The sequence below is a fragment of the Gossypium hirsutum genome, unplaced genomic scaffold (genome assembly GCF_007990345.1).
Source record: "Gossypium hirsutum isolate 1008001.06 unplaced genomic scaffold, Gossypium_hirsutum_v2.1 scaffold_1461, whole genome shotgun sequence".
NCBI lineage: Eukaryota > Viridiplantae > Streptophyta > Magnoliopsida > Malvales > Malvaceae > Gossypium > Gossypium hirsutum.
Window position 1 is genome coordinate 1 of NW_024403630.1, and position 8,737 is coordinate 8,737.

An 8,737-nucleotide genomic window follows, 5' to 3' on the forward strand; every position below is an offset into this window, starting at 1 on the left:
ATTCACTGATTCGGAAAATTTTGAATTAACCCCAAAACAGCACAAGAAGATTGTTCAAAGAATCAAATTCATGCAAACTGATACGATGAAAACCGAAGTCATTAACCAATGGCTTAAAAAAGGAAAAGTGACCTCAATTTTGTTAGTTCCTTCTCCTTGGCAGGATCCCCTATCTTAAGTTTGTCTGCTTGTACAAATGTAGACAGCCTATGAATTAAGTAGATTTATTTATCATGCAGTTCTAACTGCTAATTCCATTAAATAGAAATCAATGTTACTTAAATCACTTGCTGCAAAAAGAAGGCAACATTTTCCAAAAGCTTCTTAAAATATGAATTACATAAAATCCGAAGCCATTTTTTTTCTGATAAGGTGCTATCCTAGAAGACATGAGATTCTTCAAACATCTTTGAACCGACATTAAGAAAAACAAGAACACTTACAGATGTAAGGAACAGACCTGTCTAACCATAAAACAGAAATGAAAAGGCAAAAGACAAAGTTAAGATTCATACTTGAAAATCAATCTACGATGAAACAGGAGATTTCGAAAATCACATAAAATGAGAAAACTTAGGTTTATCTCTCTCACGAAAACTGTTTTCCTACTGTAGCCCGATCTGGTTTTATCATTTAATATAAAGGAGTTACTATAAAGAACGGGTCGGTGATTGTAAGCTTTATTGAAAAAACAATAATTAAATCCTAATAATATTTGTTCATGTATCTGTTGTTTTTTTTAAACACCTACTTTTTTTAATTTAGGTCACCTATTTAGAAAATCCTAATAATAACCAACTGATATACCATAAAACAACCACAAAGTAACTCACAGACCACATCAATAAATTTCAAACACATAGCAAAAGAAAAAAAAAACACAAGTAAAAAAGCATAATTCTTAAATTAAAACAGAGAAAGCCGAAGATAATGTTGAAGCAAAGATTCATACCTGAAATCAGTCTCCGATGAAGCAGGGGTTACAAAAATCGCAACAAAGAAACGGCAGAGAAATAAACCCACTGTAATATAAGTAAAAAAAACATTGATCTGAAACCAAAATAGAAATGAAAAGGCAAAGACAGACAAAGACAAAGTTCAAGATTCATACCTCAAAATCAGTCCTCGATGAAGCAGGGGGTTTCAAAAACCACAAAAAACAGTGTAGCGTGTGTGTGTGTTTTGGCCTTTGGTTACGCAGAGCTAAAAAAATGAGAGGAAAAAAATTCAAAAGAGACCGAGAGAGAGAATCGATAAAGAAATGGGAGGAGATTTGGGTTGAAGAGATATATTTGAGGATTTGTTATGAAACCAGAAGAAATGAGGAAGAAAAAGAAAACAAAACAGGGAGACCGAGAGAGAGAGAGAGAAACGGCTAATAAATGGGTTTATGAAGTGCTGTAGTTTAAGTGTAGGGTGAGGTTTCAATTTGGGTTTTTATTTGAGTTTTGGGTTTTGGTTTGAGGTTTCAATTTCGATTTTAGATTGTATTATTGATTGAAAATTTGTTACGGAAATTGTGACTCATCACTTCAATTTTTTTTTACTTTTTTTTAAATCAAATTCATATTTGACAAAAATAATTATTTTTTAAATGGCTCAATAATGCCAGCAAAAAAAAGAGATTGTAGGAAGCCTCAGACAGCCAGTCGAGTTGACATAAAAATAAATTAAATATTCAGTCTGTAATTCTAACTATAATAATGAAATCCTCATTGGCTTCCACAATCCATCCATTTATAAACTGTAATCGCCGAAAACGGCTCCGTAGATCACAATGTTTCAGATCCACAGATTCCTATCAGCAAGCGAAACATGGAATTTATATCGGTCCAATCATAGCATCGCCGGTCACTGCTCTTGGCTACCGGCGACGTGGCATCGGACCCAAAAAAATCCATTCAAAAGAAAACCCTCAGAGACCCGTTTCAAATCACTCACACAGCGGAATACGCTTCGAGGAAGCATCCGCCTGAAACCATCAAACACCTAAGAACAAATATCAGAAGGCTGAGAATTGGCGGTTGGGAAGACGCGTATGTTCCTTAGCGTGTTGCCGCCGCTGATTAAAGTGTCATACGACACTTCCTATCTATGGGAATTCTTCATCACTGGGATTTCAAACTATAAAACACTTTTTCTTCTACATTTCAAAACAAATTTAAACCAAACCAAAACAAAACAAAACAAAAACAGAGAGTGGCAAAAAACTACGACCACTATCCCGAGTGGCAAAAAACCAATGGCCCAGTAGGACCAAAACAAAAAGAACACGAACCCAATCCAAAAACCACGAAACCGTCCCATCTAAACAAACCACCCCAAAACAGAAATGAGAAGGCAAAAAGACAAATCATAAGCAAAAAAAACACATAGTAGTCGATAAACTGACTAAAGAACAACGATACAAACATCAATAGATTTGAAAGGACAAACCAAAACAGTTCTTCATAACGCTGAGAACCAAAAACTCAAACCAAAGCAGACTGAAAAACAAGGAAAGACGCATAGATCTGAAAATTAAAACAGAGATGAAAAGGTAGAGACATTCTAAAGACGAAAACCCAAAAACCAACAGAAAAAAAGAAAAAAAGAAGAGAGGCATAGATCTGAAATTAAAAAAATACATGAAAAGGCAAATACACAGTTAAAGTAAATGTTCGTACCTGTAATGCCTTTTTGCATCGGGTGTAAAATTTATATAAAAATTATATTTAATATAAATTTGTGTAAACCGCACAGTTAGGTCTGAAGCAGGGCAGTGATAAATATAAATTTGTGTATATTTAATATAAATAGAATCACTAACCGCACAGTTAGGTTGAAAGGTACTGGCCACATATGCCAAGCTCACTTCCATGCATACCTAGCTAAAGGATAAGCATTGTATAACTTATGCATATTATAAATAATTACTTACATTCCTCAAGCTTTGCAGAGATAAATATCATAAGCATACTCCATTGGCGAGTACCTTTCAACCTTTTCAGGCATACCTCAATGAAGGTACAATTATATAAGTAATTACAAGTTTTCCAGGGAAAAATATTGTGCAACGTTCAAGCAAATATTTCCAGGAACTTAGCTTTTAATGCATACTTCTACTTCTCAAACACTTAACCTACGAGACATACTTGCTATTCTTAGACACAGCCTTCAAGGCATACTTTGTCTTCTTCGGCACTTAGCCTTTAAGGCAAACTTCATCTTCTCAAATACTTGGCCTTCAAGGCATGCTTCGTCTTCTATGACACTTAGCCTTCAAGGCATACTTCATCTTCTTAGACACAGGCTTCAAGGAGGCATACTTCAACTTCTCAAACAACTAAAATTTTCAAAAACAAAGCCTCTTCAGGCACATTTAACCTTCTAAGGTAAATAGCGTTTCTAATAACACCTTGCTCATTTATACTTTGCCTCCAAGGCTTCATACATTCATACTTTGAATGTTTACACCTTACCTTTAAGGCCTTGTGTGAATTCATAAGAACAATCAAATCACAAACTTCGCAAAAATTTCCTCCAATTTTACGAAACAAAATAGGCAGAAAATTTTCTAGACAGAACTTGCCCAGAACAAAGAGACTTCACTAATACTTTTTTTCTCAGGTAAGGTTACTTTATAACCTTCCTTTCAACCGAGGGCAATTGCTACACATATCCTCAGTTAACATACCTTCACCAGACCCCATCAATTGGGACAACCCCACCAAACAGAATAACCCCGCCAATCACCACTCTCTGCCCAAGGCCATGTCACGCCAAGCTAAACCACTCTGTTGTCACTACTCTTTAACCTCGTTACATCAAATCACATAGCCACCCTAATAGGGCACACACTTTGAATAACAAGCCCACCAATAAAACAAGGACACATGGCTTATAAGTGTTCCCCTTAAATACTCCCCTCAAACCTTATAACAAGAGGGGACCAATCTATCTACTACCACTTACAACTCTAGGCCCATTGAGTGAACTGCCTCCGACCTTCTTGCCACATTCTTATGTTATACCAACAAAACCCTCAGTTTAATAAAGTTTAGGTTTTTTTTTTAAATATTTTTTACTTATTAGAAAAATGTATATTGTTATATAATTCACGTTAAGTATTTTATCTTTTACAGCAGTAGAAGAGATCTACTTGAACAACAGTTTTTTATTAAACATCTAGGCCAAACAATTCCTAAACATCCAGGCTTTTGTTTATAAAATATATATCTAAAAATATAAAAGATAAAATTGAGCCTATTTTATAAAATAGGCTTTTGTTTTCATTTGGCCTGTTTTTCCAGGCTTTTTTCTTCCAAAAAAAAGGCTTCAGAATTCTAAAATGTTTTGCTTACAGAAATAGCAACGAAGCAAAAAAAAGAAGAAGAAGAAGAAGAAGAAGAAGAAGAAAAGGTTAATTTACAAACCAAGCTCACTATTTTTACTATGATGGAGAAATGAAAGAGCCATGCTCTTTAAACTGGCAGTAATATCTAAACTACAATCCAGTACTAATATAGCTTCTCCATCACATAAACCATAAAAAAAAATACAATTATATAAAGGAAGGGGGGAAATCCAGAATCTAACAGCATTCATCATTAAAATCCAGAAATCAATAAGCAAACAAAACTCTTACTGCAGAAGAGAAATTGGAAAAGAAAAGTACCAAGAAGCGCTCGTGCCAAGTCAATTTGCGGCGCTTTTTGATGTGGGGAGGATCAACCAATGAAGAAGGGAAAGCTATTTCTTTGAGATCGTATCGGACGTAGTCATACAGCTTCCTGCACACAACTTTTACCTTCATTTTAGGTTGATATAGGAGAAACCCAATTTGATTAAGCTAATGCATTATCTTTGTTGTTCCACAGTTTAAATATTTAGGGGAAGCAGGTTATTAACAGGGTTTGGCTGTACAGAGGCCAAGGGCTTTTGATTTATTTGATTTTCTTTTTTTAACCTTTTCAAGCTTTTCAGGAGCTAGCTCGGATTTGGGAAAGTAAGCTGTTTGGTCCTGCTTAGATCAAAGATAAAGAAACCAAAATTAAAGTATGAGCAATAAACAAATTTCAAACAAAGAAGAAAAGTGGTAATGCTTTCTTCAATACCAGAAGATGCTCATAAAATAAATAGCTGAGGATTTTGATTCATCACAGCCAGAAAAACTTGAGTTACTAAACTTTGGGAACGAAGAAAATGAAAAACAAAGTTAGAACTAAGAATTAATTGAGAAATCTCGGGAAACAAACAAATCGGGAAAATCGAGAAAGATTAGACGAATATAGAAAGAGGAATCTTGATTATTCTTCGAGGGAGATTACTATTGGCAATTGGCAAGTCTCAATTGATGAATCAAAAAGGAAAATAAAAAATATATAATTAGCGTTTTGAAAATAGGGAGATAGAGAAAATTCGACAATACAAAAAACAGAAGAAAGAAGAAAGGCCCCTTTCCCTTAACTCTGAGCTAATAAATTTTTTGGTTGATTTAAATTTAAGGATTTGTGTTGTTCTTTTTATATACCGATATATGCTGTTTTTGGAGAGAAAGTAAAAACATGTCCTTGGGATGCGTTTTCATTGAAAAACAAGGCGCGCTTCCAGCCACGTCAGCTGAAAACGTGCCCTATAAGACTAGTGGGATAATGTTTCTGGTTGGCAGAATATAGAGGCTTGTAAGGTTTTTTCCTCTTTTCTCAGACTAGTGGGATAGTATTAGACCACCTGTCTGTCCTTGTCTTCATACAACAGTATGCATTTACTACCATATCATTTTTAACATAAATCAGAAGGAACATGCACATATATATTATTAATTATTGGATAGGTGGAGTATTCACTGTGTTTATTGATTGTTCCATCAACAGTATTAATCTGAGTTATGCTTGCATTTGTAACTATTGTTAGTTATTACTCTTAGAAGAAAAGAAATCTATTATTATTGCATAGGGTGTAACTTAAATTTTCTTTTGACATCATCACAATGTCCTGTTCCTAAGAAGATTGGCATAATCTAATCGGTAAACTTTCCTTTTCAGTTTAACACGGAGGGGTATCTTCTAAGGCTTCCTCTTCCAGAATGTTGGGTGGTAAGAAAAAAATACTGTGCTTGTTTCGCCACCATCTATTTATTTGTATAGTTGAGCCAAGTTACCTCCGTTCATACATACCCTGATTATTCTTTTTCTGAATGCTACATAGAATTTACTTGAGTACTGTTGTTCATTTTTCAGGGGAGAGGCAAAAGGGGAGAGGCAAGTTTCACATTACTTTCTTAGCTGTGGGATTTATTGAATTCAGGAATAGAGAAACATTCCCAGATGAGACTGAAGCCTGTAAACACAGCAACTGTAGAAGATCCAGATGTTTGAAACTGTAAGTTCACATGCGAGACAGAACATTTCACTTGAGTAATATGTTACTCGGACTTGGTTTAAGCATATACTCGAGATCGGTGTGTTTCATTTTCTTTTAAGTTTTCTTCATGTATTTAGAAGATGTTTGGAACATCATACCCTGAATGTTCAGAGGGTGCTCAAAAATAGTGAAGATGTTTAGAACATCTGTTGAGTTTTGTTGTTTGTTGTGATTGGCAGTTATTGTGAGTGCTTTGCAGCAGGGATTTACTGTAAGGATTATTGTGCATGTGATAACTGTTTGAACAAGCCAGATTATGAGGATATTGTTCTTGATATTCGACTTCAAATTGAATTGCTTAACCCTCTCGCATTGGCTCCACTTATTGTTAACCCACCTAATGATTCCCCTAATGTAACTGTAATTATAAATTCTATAATCCTACACTTTTTCCCTTTAAATTTGTGTAATTTCATAAGTGTTTGACAAGATGAACACACCATCAGCCAAGCACAAAAGTGGATGCAAATGCAAGAGGTCAAAATGCCTAAAATAGTAGTGCGAGTGCTATTGGGTATGTTTTAACTTTTTAGCTCCATGTTACTGATGTTGCTCCCAATTTCCTTTTTTATTTTTAAGAACTTGTATTCAAGATCCATGTGTAATATACACCTGGACATAGATATGTTATATGACTCTCCAAGTATATAAAAAAAATTTTAAATTAAATCATTAGATGCAAATCTTTCAATGAAAGATCAACATAACTTTGATTGTTTGTTGAGTAATTCATTATGTTTTTTTTATTTTTTTATTGTTTTAATTCTTTAAGATCGGTAATCCTCTCTATCCTGTTTGCTAATGTTTGATTGAATGAAACTTGAACTTTTTTTTAACTAGTAAAATTTAATGTACAGAAAAAAAAAGTAGTGAAGTATAGACAAAATCCAAGTAAGCATACTTGCGTTGTATGATTAGTATTTCTTTCAAATATTGTTGGATATCTAGCTAGGAGTTGTCTCTAGCTTGGAATGAAGTACAATCAAGAAGTTTGGAGCTTAATATGTTTTTGTTTAATATGCTATTCTAATATCCGCAAGAACATGAAATTTTGTCTAGAAATTTTGTTAAACATGTCTTCTTATTTCTTAGAAGGTGCAAGGAAGTTTCCTCTAATAACAACAAAGTACCAGAAAATATTATGACTGATAGGTAGAACTTGTATGGTCAAGGGCACAAGGCGCATTCTAGGTGCTAAAATTCTTTTATTTCCTGAGGTGCAGGGGCAAAAAATAAAAAAAAAGAGCTTGCCTAAGTGCAGTAAGGCAAAAGATATATGTGTCTATCCATTTATATACAAGGTTAATAAATATAGTTATGATAATAAACTCTAAATTGTGATTCAGCTTATCTACAACATGTGCAAATTTTTTTTCATTAATAGAGCAAGCTGCACGATTTCCTTATGATCCCATGTTGTTCTTGCCTGTTGTTGATATCAATATTCCTTTTACCCTAAACTTAAATTTTACAATTTGTCCTACTCAATTACCCCTCAATTGATCTAATTTTCTCATTAACCCTTTCCAACTATTTAAACTACTACATAGCCTTCATACTAAAACCGCAACACCAAACCTTAATTCCAAACTTTTTACAATTAAGTCCTAAATCAATTTCTATCAAAATTATTAATAAAATATCATATAACAAAATTAAACTTAATTCCAGTTCATTCATCATATACTTCCAGCATGTATTCATAGAAACTTTCAAAATCAGCCATGAAATAAAAACTAATGAAATAATTAGTTGGACCTAATTGTAAAAGTATCAAAATCACAAAAATTAGAAGAAATAATCAGAATTAAACTTACATGATTCAAATATATGAAAAACCAGCTTGTTTCAGACCTCCTATGGCGTTTTTGCTGATAATTGTGAAGAGATCTCTAGATTTTTCACTTTTGTCTTTGTTTTAAATGTTTAATTTGTTAAGTTTCCAATTTTGCCCCTTATTTCTACTTACATTCTGCTGATTTTTTTACCCAACCGTCCAGCCCATAAATTTGGGCCTAATTGCCTTTTAAATCCCTCCTCATTAGTCACTTAAGCTATTTAATCACAATTTAACAAATTTTACACTGTTTTCAATTTAGTTCTTTTTAGTTAATTAACTATCCAAACGTAAAATTTCTAAAAACTTTAATACCAACTCAATGACACTCATAAATTTTCTAAAATATTTATGGCTCGTTTTAAAATCTTGAGTCTCGATACCTCGTTTGATTTTAATTATTTTAATATTTATTCCTAGTACACTATTCACTATTTCAAAATTTTCTAACTTCACATTTAACTTATACTTACTAAATTTATAATATTTCTACTC

The 8,737-nt window shown here is 33.4% G+C and overlaps 2 long non-coding RNA genes and 3 other non-coding genes across 8 annotated transcripts; 1 reads left to right on the forward strand and 4 right to left on the reverse strand.

Annotated features, from left to right (window-relative positions):
* Nucleotides 1-95: 95 nt before the first annotated feature.
* On the reverse strand, nt 96-8,243 carry LOC107938521 (uncharacterized). 4 transcript variants are annotated; one of them, XR_005925247.1, is made up of 4 exons: nt 5,097-5,499; nt 1,112-5,002; nt 953-1,022; nt 96-207 (listed from the first exon to the last, which is right to left on the reverse strand). It is a non-coding gene; the product is annotated as an uncharacterized lncRNA (long non-coding RNA). The 4 variants fall into 4 exon arrangements; XR_005925246.1 differs by lacking the exon at nt 5,097-5,499 and adding an exon at nt 8,223-8,243 and having other exon boundaries at nt 96-1,022; XR_005925245.1 differs by having other exon boundaries at nt 96-1,022; nt 1,112-5,005; nt 5,097-5,504.
* LOC121227716 (small nucleolar RNA snoR77Y) lies at nt 1,630-1,722 on the reverse strand. The gene has a single exon (XR_005925249.1). It is a non-coding gene; the product is annotated as a small nucleolar RNA snoR77Y (small nucleolar RNA).
* LOC121227717 (small nucleolar RNA snoR2/U65) lies at nt 1,743-1,888 on the reverse strand. Its single transcript, XR_005925250.1, has one exon. It is a non-coding gene; the product is annotated as a small nucleolar RNA snoR2/U65 (small nucleolar RNA).
* On the reverse strand, nt 2,053-2,117 carry LOC121227718 (small nucleolar RNA U49). Its single transcript, XR_005925251.1, has one exon. It is a non-coding gene; the product is annotated as a small nucleolar RNA U49 (small nucleolar RNA).
* Nucleotides 5,829-6,707, forward strand: LOC121227715 (uncharacterized). The gene is made up of 2 exons (XR_005925248.1): nt 5,829-6,077; nt 6,222-6,707. It is a non-coding gene; the product is annotated as an uncharacterized lncRNA (long non-coding RNA).
* Nucleotides 8,244-8,737: the final 494 nt, after the last annotated feature.